This window comes from Alligator sinensis, unplaced genomic scaffold (genome assembly GCF_000455745.1).
Source record: "Alligator sinensis unplaced genomic scaffold, ASM45574v1 scaffold30_1, whole genome shotgun sequence".
NCBI classification, from domain to species: Eukaryota; Metazoa; Chordata; order Crocodylia; family Alligatoridae; genus Alligator; species Alligator sinensis.
The window spans coordinates 1,658,940-1,676,495 of record NW_005842060.1 but is presented as its reverse complement, the minus strand read 5'-3'; positions in this window follow the sequence as shown (position 1 = coordinate 1,676,495).

Here is a 17,556-nt window from a genome sequence, read left to right as displayed (position 1 = left end):
GGCCTGACCAGTGTCGCGTAGAGGGGGAGGATCACCTCCTTGGCCCTACTTGACATGCACCTGTGGATGCATGATAGGGTCCGGTTAGCCCTGCCGACCATGACCTCGCATTGTCGGCCCGTGTTCATCTTGGAGTCGATGATGACTCCAAGATCCCTTTCTGCCTCCGTGCTCTCAAGAAGGGAGTTTCCCATCTTATAAGTGTGCTGCTGGTTCCTACTGCCCAAGTGTAGAACCCTGCACTTGTCCGTATTGAAACACATCCTGTTTTTGTTAGCCCACCCTTGCAACCTATCCAGGTCTTTCTGCAGTCTTTCCCTCCCTACTAGCGTGCCCACCTCACCCCTCTTAATAGCCCCCTTAATAGTCATGTCCCCTCTTAATAGCCTCTTCTGCAAGTTGAACACAACTACGTTTCATTGTGTTATCTGCCTCTGGACCCTAACTTCTCTATGTCCTTTTTATAGTGTGGAGGCCCAAACTCCACATAGTACTCTAGGGGCATTTATAGACATGCTCCAGGAGCGGGAGAAAGGGGTGCACTTTAATTAGAGAGGCTCTTAGAGAGCCACTCTAATTAAAGCACCTGGAGCATCATGTGTATCAGTATCTTCCCCTTTCCCCCCAGAGCATCATGTGTATCAGCAGTGTCAAACAAGCTTTAGTTAAAGTGCCCCCGCTGCCATTTTTCAGTGCAGAAACACTGCTCCTGTGATGCTGGAGTCTGTTGGAGGGTGGTAATTACCATGCTCCTACACATTGTAATTAATTACAATGTCAGAGCAGCTTCTTTGTCCATGTATAGGTGCCCTAGATGAGCCAGTCCTTAGTAAGGAGGCATTATCAATTCCCATGTCTTACACCTAATGCTTCTATTGATGCAGCCTAAAATTGAATTGGCTTTTGTGCTGCCACATCACACTGCAGACTTGCATAGAGTTTGTGATCCACCAAGGCTTCTAGATCCTTCTCTGTAGTGCTGCCATTCAGTCAGTTGTCACCCATTTTGTATTTGTGTTTTAATTATTCTTCCCAAGGTGTAGCACTTTGCATTTGTCAATGCTAAACTTCCTCTTGTTAGCTCCTGCCCAGCCTCCCACCTGTCAACATCTTCTGAATCAAATTCCTTTTCTCCACCATGTTTACAATCCCTCCAGTCTTGTGTCACCTGCAAATTTGCTCAAGAAGTTCTCTCTCCCAGCATCCAAATAATTAATAAACATGTTGAACAGCACTTGGCCCAGGACAGGCCCCTGTGGGACTCCACTCAAAACCTCCTGCCATTCTGATAAAATTACTTTTTGCTTGTGGCTATTGAGCCAGTTGTCTATCCTGCTTGTAGTAGCTTTGCTTAGCCCAGATATCTCCAATTTGTTTATGAGTAGGTCATATGGGACTTTGTCAAGAGTCTTGCTGAAGTCCAGATACAATATATCTACTGCACTTCGTCCACCCAAGTAGTTACTTTATCAAACAAGATCAAGTTAGTGTGACACTATTTGTTCCCGGTAAATCCATGCTGGCTGCTCATGATAAGCCTTTCCTTCTCCAGATACTGACAATAGGAATTTATTATGCTCCAGTAGCTTCCTGGGTTTTGAGGTGAGGCTAAACAGTCTATAGTTCCCCTGGTCCTATTTATTGCCTTTTTTAAAGAGGGCACAATGTTGGCCCTTTTCTAGTCCCTTGGTATCTTGCCTGTCTCCTACAACTTCATAAATATTATTGCCAAGGGCTCCAAGATTTCTTCTGCCGGTTCCTTCAGTACCTTTGAGGTTAAGTTCAGGCTTGATCAGGCCCTGCTTGAATTCATCCAGTCCAATCAAAAGTTCTCTGACTGTTTCTTGTGTTATTATCACTCAGCTTGTCCTCTACCTTGTCCAGATAATCCTTATAAACTGTCTGTTTGCAGGTATTTTTTTTTGTGGAGATTAAGACAAAGTAGCTGTTGAGCAACTCTGCCTTCTTTGCATCTTCTTTTAGGAGTTCACCCTGTCTGTTTAACAGTGGACCCACAGTTCCCTTGGTTTTTATTTTCTGGCCAACATACTTATAGAACCTCTTTTTGTTGTCATTAACTTCTCTCGCCAGCTGAAGCTCATTTTTTACCTTTGCCTTCCCGATTCTGTCCTTTAAAGTTCTTGCTATTTCCTAGAATGCTGCTTTGGTGATCTGTCTATCTTTCCATTGTGTATATGCTTTCTTTTCACATGAGGCATCCTAGAAGCTCCTTGTACAGCCGTATTGTTGGGCTTCCAGTACTATGTCTTTAGTAGTTCCTGAACATTGTGGGCACCTTTATCCTTCAATCTATCTTCTCATGCCACCATACCAACTATCTCCTAGAGTCAGTTGAAATGTTGTTTTTTAAAAGTGCCTTAGTTCTGCTGACCTCATGTTTTCCCCATCTCAGGATCATAAATTCTGTGATCACTTCCTCCCAAGTTTACCATTACCTTCACGTTCTTCACCAGTTCTTCCCAGTTGTCCAGTACAAGTTGTCCATTCTTCACCAGTTCTTCCCAGTTGTCCAGTACGAGATCCAAGATGATCTTAGTTGTACCCTCAACTTGCTGGCCACTTTTTTTGCATATGCTGTGAACTGTTACATTAGAAGATGAGAGAATCAGGCTACATGGTTATTGCTACTTTACAGAGGGCCATACTTTCTATGCAGCATGGCATGGGCTGTTGAATAGATTTCATAGACATTAGGGCTGGAAGGGACCTCAGAGGATCATCGAGTCCAGCCCCCCTGCCCCAGGGGCAGGAAGTCAGCTAGGGTCAAAGGATCCCAGCAAGATAGACATCCAAACATTTCTTAAAAGAGTCCAGAGTAGGTGTCTGCACCACCTATGGAGGGAGTCTGTTCCAGGCCTTGAGGGCTCGGACAGTAAGAAGTTTTTCCTTACGTCCGGCCTGAAACAGTCTTGGAGGAGTTTGTGACTGTTTGGTTAAGAAAACAATGTAGGAGAATATCCTGTACATCCTGTAATAGCACTGGAGTGTTGTGGTAGCCATTATGGTCTTGAAAATATATGACAAGAAAGGGTTTTTAGATTACATCTTTTATTGGACCAAAACTGTATAGTGGGGAGAGATGTTAATCAAGGTTTTGGGCGCAAAGTTCCCTTCTTCTCTGAAACTTACATAACACCTTTCCCAACTGTACAGTTGATCCAATAAAAATACTAAACCCCTTCCATCTGGTCACACATCAGAATATTTCTCTAGACTTTGCTAAAATGGAGTGAGAGTGGGAATACTGAGAAAATTTGTTTTGTTGTATCTTCTTATTTAAATATTTTATTTTGTTTCTTCTTTTTTTTTTGGCTTTAACTGTAAGCTACCCCAAGACTTTTTTTTTTTTGGGGGGGGGGGGGTGGAGTGAGCTATAAGTCTAAATAAATATATATTATCCCAGAGAACTCAATGTTGTGGTTCCTTCATGACACAGACTTCTCAGAGAGATCCATTCCTTGGTAATCTTAAGGCTAGATTTCTGCTACGCACTGTACTGACAGCAACCCTTCAAGAGGAGTCAGAAACTTTCACGAAGGCTCTTGAATGCAACAGACATTTATAAGTCTGTAATATCAGTCTTCCATGATTCTATTCACTTTCAGATGAAGGCAAAGGTATTGCTTATGCTTGATAAAACACCCCAAAATAGTCTGTGATCCACATATCAAAGAGATTATCTCACTCCCAACATCCTGCTCTTTCAGGTCACTCTGGTTGCAGGTTCTTGGTGGGAAACCTTACATGTCCGTTCAAAGGTCAATCTGAGTGGAAGCATTGTTCCTCAGGGACCTACTCTCTCTGGCAGTCCATCAGATAGTGCATTTGGCAAGCATCAAAGCACAGCATAAGTTATTTGTTTGGCTAGGCTTTTCATTGAATTTTATAATAAGGAATGGGGTTTGCTTGTTAACAAGCAGGGGTTCTGTTATATTCTCTTGATTTGTTATTGATTGTTTTTATTGATGTATGGCATCTAGTTGTTTTAGAGACAGGTGACACTATAAATTTCTAAACAAATAAATAAGTGTGTTGAATAGCTGCTCTGAGCCTTTAGTTTCACTGATATATTGTTTATTTACTCCTTAACTTTCTTTCCAGATACAGCACTGGGTTATGACCACAGTACATAGAACTGGAAGGGGTCTTTGTAGGCAACCACTTTACATAATTTTATTGTCCACCTCACCCATTCCCTGAGTAGCTTATCTATATGCTACCCTTCCCTTCTACTTGAAGACTCTTGCAAGTCCTTCTTTCCTCCTAGCATCTACCAAGAGCCCTCCATCCCACAACCATATCGCCTCACACCATGGCTCTTCTAGCATATTGTTATTACTACTGCTGGGACACCCGAGCCATGGAGGCTGGTGAACAAAGCCAACCTCCCAGTAAAGAAGAGGAAGAGGAGGCCTCCAGGAAGGTAAGACAGTAAGGAAATTCAGACAGGATGTGATAAACTCAGTAGTCAAAAGAAGAGCAGATAGACCCAGAGTTACAATTCAAATATTGCTTGCATTTACTAGAACTTGAATGAAGAAACTCTTTCTAGAGCCAGATGGGTAGTGCATCCCCCTCTCTCACATACACGCATCAGTTAGTACAAAAATAGTAGTATCTGGTGCAAGTTCTACTGCCTTTACAAAGCTCAGAGATGTTCTTACTTTCTTAGTTGTTTGTTTTTCCAAACAAAGGGCACAATCAAATCTGCAAAGGATACTAATTTTGACAAACTGCCTCACCATGTTCGCATCTGAATAACTATATAAAAATCTGAGGGGAATAGATAATTTATTGCAATTAATATTCCTTTCTAGCCGGGCCACAGTAAACTTGCCCTGTTCACTAAGTGTTTCCACAATAACTTCATTCTGAAGTATTAGGAGACCCTACAGTAAACTTGGCTTGATTTTCATTCTTCCCTTCTGTACATGAGGACATGGACTCCTGGAGCCATGCTAGTGGAGGTGGGCCAGGAATAAGCTAAATCGGCAAATCCACTAGGAGTCATGGCTGTATCTCCTTCCTACCCAATGCCACTAATTATTTAAACCACTTGCCACTAGGAAAGAATGGGTGATGTGAGCCTTGCAATTTCATAAAACCTCACCTGACTGCTTACTATAGCCCTGTCTCTGCTGGGCCAGCAATGATCCAAGAAAAAAAAGTCAAGCTTATAGCCTATAACTACTCTAGCTCCGATGAAAATAATGTGAGAAGAGAAAGGAAGAAATTCTGGGAAACAATTTCTCAGATGACACATCTCTCTGTATGACATGTCTTTCGTGAGTTTGGCCTCATTTCATGACATGGGAATGGCTAATGGGCAATTTGTTTAATTGGGTGATTGTGCTTAGAATATTTTTCTTTGAAATACCAAGATAATATGCAAATGCATCTGCCTGAAAGAAACCACAATGGGGTCCAGGAAATAAGCTGTCTTGTTTTACTGTCTGATTTGTTCTCAAGTGCTTTTCAGATGCTAACATGAGGCAGTCTGTCAAAGCTGTTAATCACTAAGGGCTCAGTTTTGCTCTGTTAAAAAAAATAAAACAAGAATGAACTAAAAGTATAGGTGTCTGGTGCATACTGTCATTCAGTCCTGCTATCAGTGAATTCTCTTGCCTTCAAGAGTACAGAATCAAGCCCTGTAAGGGAAGCAGCACTTTGAATCATAACAAAGTAGGGCTGGAAGTGACCTCGTGAGGTCATTTAGCGTAACCATGCTCAAGGGAGGATCTTCCTTGACTAAACCATCCCAGTTAAGTGTCTGTTCAACCTGCTCTTGAAAATTTCCAGGGATGGAATTTCCACAGCTTCTTTAGGTAGCCTTACCCAAAGCTTAACCACCCTCATAGTGGGAAAGGCCTTTATAATCCCCAACCTAAACTTTCTCTGCTATAGTCTGAGGCCATTGTTCCCCTACCTCCACAAATAAAATTTATCTCCATCCTTTTTAAAATCACCCTTTGGAGACTAATCAAATCCCCTGTAACAGACTGCAGGGTGGAAGCCTGGATTAATTAGTTAGCTGGTAACAGGCCACCTGCCTAAGGGGCAGTCAATAAATAAATGAGGGGAAGTTGACTGGCTGATCCAGAAATAAAAGGGGACAGGAAAAAGTGAGGAGGAGGACTTAGAGGAGAAAATGTTCACATGGAGAGGGAGGACTCTTCAAAGAAAGACTAGAGGATGAGGACTAACCCATGCTGGGAGTGGTTATGTTGGATTCTTTTATAGTTGCAACTGAACCCTGTGGTGTAGATTAACCTGGGGCTTTGAACCTTGTGTTGCTGGGACAGGATTGAAGGGGTGTTCATTTGAATTATTTTACTTTTGGCTGAGCCCTGGGAAGCAGAACAACCTAGGGCAATATAGCTCATGTTTCTGAGCCCAGAGAAGAACTGTTACTGAGACCAGTTTAAAGGGCCCAAGGATTGATTTGAGCTGGTCTAGCTGGCAACCCACTACATTCCGCCCCCACCCCCGCATCCTCTCTTCTCCAGACTGAATGACCCTAATTCTGTCATCCTTTCTTCAAGTTTTACTTCCCAAGCACCTAGTTATTTTTGTTGCTCTGCACTTTGTTGCTCTGCACTGAACTCTTTTCAATCTATCCACATCCTTCTTAAAGTGTGGGGCCCAAAACTGGATGCAGTGCTCCAAATGAGGCCTCACCAGGGCTGAATAGGGTGGAAGAATCCCTTTCCTTGATTTGCAAGTGACATTCCTATTAATACAGCCCAGTATACTGTTGGCCTTTATTTGCAACAAGAGAACACTGCTGGTTTATATTCAGTTTATGGTCTATTGTAACCTTTCTCTACAGTACTGTAGCCCATCCAGTCATTCTCCAGTCTGTATTTGCATGTGCTTTCTTCATACCAAGTGAAGGACTTTGCATATATTCTTACTGAATTTAATTTGGTTGATTGTGGGAAATTTTTCCAGTATATCCAGTAGGGGTGTGTGAAGCAGGCTGTATTCAATTCGGATTTAGATTTGGCCCAATTAGGGGGACAGTGATTTGATTAATTGATTCAGATCACTGTCCCAATTAAATTCGGCTGAATCCAAATCTGAAGATTCAATTCTGATTCAGAGAATCAGTGATTTGGCCAGACATAGCTTTAAATGTTTTTTTCTACATACCTTGAGATACCAGGTGTAGCTTGGGAATGCTGAGATGCTAGGGCAGATGGAGCCCTAGCACAGAGGTGAGTGTGTGTGGGGGGGTGGGGGGAGCACGGCACGTGCTCAGCAGTGGACCTGAAAGTGGACCAGAAGTAGTTCCGGTCTACATCTGGGTCTGCTGCCAAGTGCATGGGGGACACTCCCCCCCCCCCCCCGTGCCCCCTGGCTTGGCAATTGGCAGCAGGGGGACCCCGGGTGCCCCCCCCGACCCAGGAGGCACTAGTCACTGAGCCGGGACGGCAGGGGAAGGGTCTCCATGACAGACACAGAAGTGGACTGGAAGTGTTTCTGGTCCACTTCCATACCCATCACCGAGCGCACTGGGGACTCCCCCCACTGTACTCCCATGGGACACTCCATCTTCTCTAGCATCTCAGTGTTCACAAGCTGCCTGGTACCTTGAGGTATGTAGAAAAAAACATTTAAAGCTGTGTCTATGTCCGAATCATCGAATCTCTCCAAATTGATTTGGAGGGTTCTGATTCGATTCGGAGAGATTAAAGGGTCTCCTGATTCAATTCAGATTCAGAGATTTGGCCACCAAATCAGGCCAAATCTCTGCCAAATTGAATCAGTGACCAAAGCTTCGCACTGCCCTAATATCCAGGTCATTTTGGATCCTAGCCCTACCCTCCAGAGTGTCTGCAACTCCAGCAAAAACGGTGTTACCTGAAAATGTGCTAAACATGCACTCAATCCCATTGCCCAAGTCATTAATGAAGATATTGAACAATACGAGACCTAGGATAGACCCCTGAGGAACCCCACTTAATATATCTTCCCAGGTACACATTGAGCCACTGATGACTACTCATTGAGCATGATGATCCATCCAGTTATGTATGGATCTGTTCATCTAGTCTGTATTTCCTTAGCTTGTTAATGAGAATCATGGGAAGCAGTGTCAAATACCTCGCTGAAGTCAAGTTATATTACATCCACTACTCTCCCCTCCATCCACAAAGCCTGTCACCTTATCATAGAAGGAAATCAAGTTGGAAATCAACTTACATACCAGTGAGTTCATTCAGATTATACAGTGCAAATCTAAGCAAAATTAGGCCCAATTCTTTATTCTCCTTTAACATCTTTAACTTTTTCTGAGCTTCTCACTGAGTTCTTTTGCTTGTTTTTCTCATTAGCCAGATTTATTCGAAACAATAATATTCCTTCACTTTTTCCCTCACCTGCAAACTGCACTATCACTTGAATGCCTGCAGCCACGCTTAAAAATGTCTATCTACATTGTCCATTCTGAGTTAAAAAGCACTGTCTATCACTGCCATTTTCATTCCCTCCACCATCCTAGTACTCATTTCCTTTTTTTCAAAATCTCTCCTTACAATGATTCAAGTCATCCTCCCTCTCATCTACTACTACTTCTTTTAAAGAGGGGAGCTGCATCAAGCACTAACCATGTATCTTTAATAAATTGTCATAATCATTTATCTTCTTGAGTAGCTTCTACTTCCCTCTCCAGCTGTGCCCCTGCAATTTAAGATTAGTAATTGTTAAACATCCATCATATGTAAAGTGAATTGTCCCTACAGACTTAACTGTTAACCAGAGCACAGTGGCCAAAGCCTGTCATTTTCTCTCTCTCTTGTCTTATGTTGAGATAAAAAAGTTCATGCAAAGCGGCGAACCCACTGCTAACACAGATACCAAAACAAAAACAAACAAGTGGGAGAAAGATAAGACCCCACCTTCCCACTATGTTATTTCAGTGGCCTAATAAACTCTGCAAATTCCCATTTTTCTCAGCAGTCCTAAATCTGAGCAGACATATTTACTTGTTGTCCCTTTGTTTCCCAGTAAAATATTCTAAGCACAGTCATCCAATTAAACAAATTGCCCATTAGGCATTCTAATGTCGAGAATACAGAGGCAAACATGGTAAAGACATGTCACACAGAAAAATGTGTCATCTGAAGGACTGAATTGTTTCTCAGCATCTCCTCTGTTCCCCTCTCCCCTTCTGTCTTTTCATCAGCTCCTATTGTAAACAACACATTTTGTTTCTTGTAGCAGCAGTGACACCACCATTATGAGGAAGTCATTTCACAGTCAGTTCAAAAAGCAGAGCTCTTTTTAATGTTGCCAAGCCAAAAAAGAAACCTGCTTGTAATACTTTATCTTTGTTTCCTCTGATCTTCCAAACAGAGGGTTTACCAAGTGCTACCTCAGGGATTGCTTAGGTTCTCTCTTAAAGAGAGCAGTCACTCATGTGCCACCTGACTATGACTACTGTCATGACTAACTGTTGTGCAGTGGGCAGAGTAGAGTTGTACCTTATAGGCTAACTAAATTAGAGATGCATAAGCTTTCAAAAGCACACATTCAGTAACTTCCTGCTGCATTGCATCTAATGGAGTGCAGAACTGGGCCCAGAGAGTTTACCCTCCCTGGGCGCATCTACACATGCAGGCACGTGTATTTGCAGCAGTGCAAATAGGACCAGCACAAATTTGAGCCAGGGTTTTTTGCTTCAGTGCACATGGCCAGACATGCACTTTGGTGTGGGGCAAGTTGTGCCACTTGGGGCAACATAACCCTGCCCAGCTCTTCCTGGATCTGCAGCCAGGGGGAGCTAGAACCTGGGGCCAGCACCTCTGCTGGCCCCAGCAGTATAAAAAGCTGCCCTGGCAAGCAGCTCAGGACTATTTGCCCTCAGGAGCTTCTGAGGTCCAGCCACTTAGTATATGGGGACACTACCCCTTGTGCCAGGTGGACTAGTAAAACAGCCCTAACTTAGAGTGGCCCCTGCACCCTCTACTCCCCTGTAGCAGTTTGGCAGTGGGGGCTGCTGCCACCTGTGACAGCATCTGCCCCTTGACCTGCGGCCCCATGGCTGTGTGCCTGCCAGACCCAATGGGGTGCCCCCGCTCTGCCATCTGGGCAACTATCACACAGAAGATGTGCTGCTTGTGGTGGCCCACTTTGAACTGTGTAAGTGTGTCCTCTTGGCCCCAAATGGCCAGGACGTCAGCCACCTCATTTGCCCTCTAGCTGGGTCCCTGGTGCTGGCTCTGGACAGGCTCCTCTGCCCAGGTCTTGCCATTCCTCTCACCAGCAGAGATCCTGGTGTTCCCTGTTTAAAAATTACAAATTCTCTGATAAGAAACCCAAATTCTCTCATTAAAATACCCAAAATAGTGTTCTGCTATTAAAATGAAATGCCACTATATAGAGAGAGATCAGTTGGTCAATGTTTTATTGATATTTTTACAAGTGTAAAGCAATTTGGAAGCTTACTGGTGCCTCTATCATCATAATAAAATAAATTCTAAATATTTATACACTGCGGCATTTACCTTTGGCTTTTTTGTCATAGAAAAATCAGAGCTGCCCCTACCTGCTTCGCTCACCAGGATGTGCAGCACTGATATGCCAGTGCCCTGCCTCTGCCTTAGCCCCAACCCACAGCCTGCCCCCTGTCCCAGTCCCCTCACTCCTGACCCACAGGGCCAAGTATGTGGGTGAGGGATTTGCGGGGTGGCTTGGGGGTGTGGGGTTTTTGGGTGGATTGTGGGGGAACTGTGGGTGTGGGGGGCATGTGAGGGGAGGCTGCTCAGGTGGGGTGGGTCCCCTGCCCCCTGCAGGGCATAGTCCCCCCACAAAGCTCACAGACTGCCCCCCCACACAGGCCACAGCCCCCCCATAGGCCCACAGCCCCCTCTACAGGGACCACAGCTCCCCAACAGGACCCACATGCCCCCCTGCAGGGCCCACAGCCCCCCTGCTGGGGCTATAGTCCCCCCACAGGACCCACAGCTCACCCCTGCAGCAGCAGCAGCTGTCAGGGTGCTTGGGGCCCTCCTGGCACAGCCCCCATGTGGCATCTGGCAGTACTGCTCAGCCCCAGCTGCCTGGCAGTCAGTGCTGTTTGTGCTGCATGGTGCAGGCTCAGCCCAGCTCAGCACAGCACCACACGGCTTCAGGCAGCTCTGTGCTACTCGGATTGTCACCCAGGGCCCCACGCTGCTCACAGGGACCACGTGTTGTGTCCTGCCTGCATGGGTCCCATGTGGCATCAAGCCAGGTTAGTTCTATGCAGGCAGAACCTGGCCCAGCATGACACATGGTCTCCGCGAGTGGCACAGGACCCTAAGTGACCGCAGCACAGATGGCACTGGGTGCCAGGTGGCCAGGGCCGAGCCACACAGCCACACACCATGCGGGGGCTGTGCCAGGAGGGCTCCCAGCGCCCTGACAGTCACTGCTGCTGCGGGGGTGAGCTATGGGCCCTGTGGGGGGACTGTAGCCCCAGCAGGGGACCTGTGAGGGTCAGGCGAGAGACCCACCCCTCCCAAGCGGCACCCTCCCACAGTCCTCTTCCCCTGCAATCTCCCACACCCACACAGCCCTGGCTCCAGTCTCCTCCACCCCCAGTTCCTACTTACCTGGGGACAGAGCCCAGGACCAGGTCAATGCAGCCTGCACTGCTCCTTGCCCTTCACGTGCTGCAGCACTGGGGCAAGAAGCAGCCATAGAAATGCTCTGGCCAGCTACTAGAGCATCTCTTTGGAAGACCCGAGCCTCCAGTTGCCTCAGGGTACAGCCCTGGGCCATGATCTGCCCCACTTTTATTCTGATTCAGTTTTTTTTATATCTGGATATCCAGGTATCACATTTTGAGCCTGTACTGCAAATATGCAGTGCAGGAAACTTCTTTTGTTTCCAGCGTGCCTCTTGCTGCATCTCAAACTGCTTTGAGACGCAGCAAGAGGCACATGCGGGCTCCTCTAGACACCCCCCCTGAGAGCAGAACTGGGCTCCCCTGGAGTCAGAGAAGTGTAGAGAGACACAGATATTTCAGCAAGTATTTTGTAAGACATGCAATTTTACCAAAACAGGACTAATCTACCAATAGAACCCATATTTTGTATCATGCATACACATTCAGAACTTGGTGAAGACCATGAAAGCCATGTAATACTTTAGATAATCTAACAATACCATACTGATCTACTCATGGGGAGATAGGATTATACAGCCTGTACTCATAATATATAGCTGACAATATATAGCTCACTGGTCAGCTTGAACTCCATAACATAAGTACGAGTGACAGGGTCCAGGCCCCAACAAATATGCCAGGTCTCTTCTTCTCAAAAGCATTTTTGCCAAGTCTCTTCTTCTCAAAAGCATTTTTGTCAGGGTGCTGGTTCTGCTGATGTGCAGAAGCTTTAATAGGAAAAGTAAGGAGGAAAATAAGCTAAGTAATATTGTAAATGCTTACACCTCTCATTCTCTAAATAATTACACCCTTCTGTGGCTTAGTACTCTAATTAATTCTTCTAATCACCAGTAGGCCATTCATTTTGGGCACTGTAAAAAGGTAATATTATAACAAGGTCAGTTGTCATTTTAATTGGTGGAGAAAAGCGATGTAGCAGTGCCTTACACCAACAAAAGACACTGTATTATAACAGGAAAGTCAGTGGTTAAAATTTAATCGGTATGCATATGGGAGATACAGTTTAGCACACACAGTAGGGCTGCAGTTGGCGCACACTTTGCCAAACAACGCCCTCATTACTACAATTCTAGAAATTTAACCCACTGTGCTGGTTGCAATTTCTGTCTTAAGATGTGTAATGTTAGATTATAACCTATGCTACAGGGAGGAACTTGAAAGACAGAAAGAATATATGAGGAGGAGCTTGTCATATTGTCATTATAGAAGACTTTCACTTTAAGCTCCTTTGATAGGTTTTGATTCAATGTTTAAGAATGCATACACATAAGTAATTTGAGATTATTGCTACTTGGTTGTTTGTACCTCTATTATGTCAATAACAGCTTAGAAAGATATATTTCATTTTATGCAGAGCTAGGTACTCATTCTTCCATTGACATTTATCTTTTGTACAGTGACAAAATGTTATCAAGCATATAATAAAAAGTTTAGTTATTTTATCTTTTTAAGCAGAATGCTGTAAGCATTCACTTTATAATCAAAGGTAGCTGCTTCTGTGATTTTCAATACACTTTGTTCTATACCACCAAGATATTTTTTTACAATGATAACATTGGACCAGTACATGATGGAAGATAAGTGGCACAGGAAGCATCTCTGATGATTCAATATGTGTTCCTCTCCCTAATAAATCAGTCCTGAGCCAATGCTCTATGGTGGACATAGGGAACAAAGTGCTGTCTTTCAAGTGACATGCTAAAACAAGGCTGCTGAACATCTCTGATAATTAAGTTCTTAAGGCACATTTTGTAATAGACAGTGCAGAGGCTATTGCATTTTGGTCAAATTCCAAATAGGGATGGGAGAATCCAATATTCTTTAGGTTACAACATATTTGTTGATTCCATAAAATATGTTTTTTATTTAATTTTAACAATGTTTCTTTATGGGCAAAACTTTAAAAACTAGCTCTGGGATGCTGGGAAAGATGGTCATTCCCCAGGGATAATTATCTGGTGGAGAAAACACTGTATTCTAACATTACACTTGGCAGCTACTTGGATTTTCAGAGGCTACACTCCATGAAGCCTGCCTGCCCAACCCCTGCCACTGCTGGGCTCTTCTCTTCTCTGCAGCAGCAGCAGTGTCAGCCAGGCAGAAAGGTTAACCCTTCCCTTTGAATTTGAATGCTTTGGTGGTGGCAGCTGGAAGGAACTGTGCAATTAAAAGTGATTAATCATAACTTTTATTTTAATTTCACGATTAATTGCAATAATTTTTTTTAACCATTTGACAGCCCTAGCAAGCCACAGCTGTGCAGGTGGAGGACACTCAGAGAAGGTTTCTACACTAAGGATATGACTGCTCCAAACTCCAAGCTAGTACTAACACTGTTCAAGGCCAGTAATGAGTGTTGTAGCTGAATAATGCAGAGTAGTACACTAGACCTGGGATGAAGAATGTCAGTTGCCCAAAGTTACCATCAGACTGCAGCAAAAAACTTGCTGAATTCCAATGGTACATTATTGGGCTACACAAGATTCATTTACTTATTAGGCCAGATAGGTAATAATAATGAGACTCTTGTCTATTTTGCAATATATCTATTTTGAGCAATGCCACTGTGCATGAGAAAAGTGCAATATCCATAATTTTGAGAAGTACAGGAAGTGAAAAGTCATGAATTACAGAGGTGTTAGTGGTATCAACAGATGTTAGAAAATTGTCAGTCTATGTGATTTTGAAACAGAAAATTCTGACAAAGGTAATGTTGTCACCAGGAATAGTGGTTAGGTGCCAGGAACAAAAATGGAGTCAAGTGAAATGATGAATGACTGATTAGATGTTATGTGGATCAGGAGACCTGGGGCACTGGTGAAGAAAAGAGGAATGTTAGTGTTAGATTAATTCAGGTCATGTAACACCAGACATGAAAGCAAAAATTCAGTCAGTGAATCGTAATCTTGTAGTCATATCTGGTGGTATGACATCTTAACTCCAAGTACTAGATGTCATAGTGAATAAGCCCAGTAAGAACCAATTATAGTTCTGGTATTCAGACCAGTTCTCAGTAGAGAACCATGTGCTTACACCTGGTAAAGATTAAGAAGCTAACCACAGCATTCCTTTGCCAATAAATTCTGACTTCATGAGGAAGGATATCTTCAGAGTTCATTATTAAAGGCTTCAAGAGATGCCTTAGTATAACCTGACCAGTGTCATGGATGGAACTGAAGATGTTTAGTGGGAAGAGGAGGAAGATGAGAATAGTAAAAAAGAGTAGTGAAAAGAGTGAATGCCTTGTCAAATGTTACAATTAGGACATGTTAACTACACTTAAACATGAATGTCCACATGTTCAAACAGAAAAATGTGTTAAGTGCTATAATATGGAAGTAAAGTTAGGACTTTTTGGGTGAGGAGTATCTGCAGATAGTTAAGTTATATGTGTTATGTTGTTGTGGGACTGTGCCACAGAGATAGTACCAGCGGTTCTCACTGGTGCCAGGGCTGGGAATAACAAACAGCTGTTTATTGACCACATAGCCAGCTCATCTTGTCCAGAGAGCTGAGCATAGTAAGCACTATCATGCAACTGCTCAGAAAACTCTCTAATTCATAGTAACGCTTACTACGATCTATAGAAAACGTGCTAAGTGTAATGTGTGACAAGGCCTTGAGAGTGGGGATGCATGTGAAAATGAACAATCTAAAGTTATAGGATGAAAAAAAAAATGGAGTAGTGTTCATCATGATTTTCTGGACAGAACCTAATATAGAAAAGGTAATGTTTGCTGAAGTTATTACTTGCTAGTTTTTGTCAGTAGGTCTGTTTATAATAATAACAAATTTTACATTTTCCATGTTTAGAATCTAATTATTGGGTGGGTCATCCTAAATTCAAGTTTGTCTATGATTCAGGTAAATTAGGGCTGTCAATTAATTGCAGTTAACGTGCATGATTAATGCATTAATTAGTGTTGGCATTATTTTTTTTAAACATTAATCATGCATGTGGTTTTGGCACCCATGCTTGGGCTGCGCTCTGCCCCACTGCCATCACTGCTGCCTCTGGGCCACCCAGCTGGGCAGTGGTGGCAGCACAAAGGACCACAGGGCAGCCTGGGCATGGGCTCTGGGCTGCTGTAGCAGCAGCGGGGAGGGGAAAGAGGGGTGTTCACAGACACAGACAGATAGAGATAAGCAGCCACAGCCTGCACGTGGCCAGGAATGCAGTCCAGCAGCATGTGGAGCAGTGCCCAGCAGGTAAGTCTGTGGGAGAGAAGGGGCATGGAGAAGGGAAGTTGTAGGGGGCAAATTGAGGCCCTCACAGTGAGGGAGGGAGTGGGGCAGGGGCTGAAATGAATGGGGCCCCAAGGCTGGGGCAGGTCATGGGATGGAGAAGCACGTGCCCCCAAGATTTGTACATGGTGTGGAGGCAGGCTGCGGCTATCTGTGCCCTGCTGCCTTTGCTCTGGAAGCTGCATGCTAACTGCACTGTGCGTCCCCTGCCTGCCCGGTGGCAGGAAGCACAGCATTGTGTTGCGCAGCTCCTAGGGCAATGGCAGCAGGGCAAAGAGTCCTGAGCCCATAGCGTGCAGCCCGCCTCCATCCTGCACGCAAATATGTGGGGCATGTACCCCCTGTGTCTTCCCTGGGGATGTGCGCAGTGGCAGGAGCCATGCCCCCTCCCATGCCTGGTCTGTGGCTCCATCCCACAACCTGCCCTGCCCTGGGGCCCCATTCACCCCAGCCCCTGCCCCTACCCCTACCCCAGTCCCTTCCTCACCATGGGGGCCTCGATCTGCCCCCCACAACCCCTTCCCTCCCCCATGCCCCTTCACTTCTACAGACCTACCTGCTGGGCAGTGTCTGTGCATGTGTGTGTGTGTGTGTGTGTGTGTGTGTGTGTGCACGTGTGTGTTTTTGTATCTATGCATCTGCCCCTCACTCACAAGCCACAGCCCCCCCAGCCCTGCTGCTGCCCCTCACTCCTGACCTACATTACCCTGTATCCTGCCAGGGTATGTGGGGAACACCCCCCCCCCACACACACACACACCCACAGCTCCCCACACCTTCACAAATTCCTACACACACCCCACACATCCCCAACCATACAAAGTACCTGCATAATTTTGTTTAGTTTGAGTTTTTCTGTACACAATTTTGAGTTTTTATCTGTGCAATTAAAATCACAATTAATTGCAACTAATTTTTTAATCATGCAACTAATTGTGATCAACTTTTTAAATTGTTTGACAGCCCTAAAGTAAATATACTGTATGTTGTTGGTTTGTGACAATCCTGGACCTCTACCCTGCCCGGTCTTCTGTCTGATGGAGGTGGGGTAAGAGTGAGAAAGTTAGCTCTTGCTCATCGCTCTTCTCCTCCTGACTGATGAAGACACTTTGATATCCTAGCAAAGCCTATGGTTTCATAGTTTCATAGCTGGTAGGGTCAGAAGGGACCTGAGCAGATCATCAAGTCTGACCCCTGCCATGGCAGGAAAGAGTACTGGGGTCAAACGACCCCGGCAAGGTGTTCATCCAGCCTCCTTTTAAAGACCCCCAGGGTAGGAGCCAACACCACTTCTCTTGGAAGTTGGTTCCAGATCCTAGCCACCCTGACAGTGAAGTAGCGCCTCCTGATATCTAGCCTGAATCTACCCTCTGCCAGCTTGTGACCATTATTTCTTGTCACTCCTGGTAGTGCTCAGGGGAACAGGGACTCCCCCAATGCCTGCTGGTCCCCTCTGACTAGTTTGTAAATAGCCACCAGATCCCCCCTCAGCCTTCTCTTGTGGAGGCTGAACAGGTTCAGGTCCCTTAGCCTCTCCTCGTAGGGCCTGCCCTGCTCACCCCTGATCATGCGGATGGCCCTCCTCTGGACCCTCTCCATGTTGTCCACATCCCTCC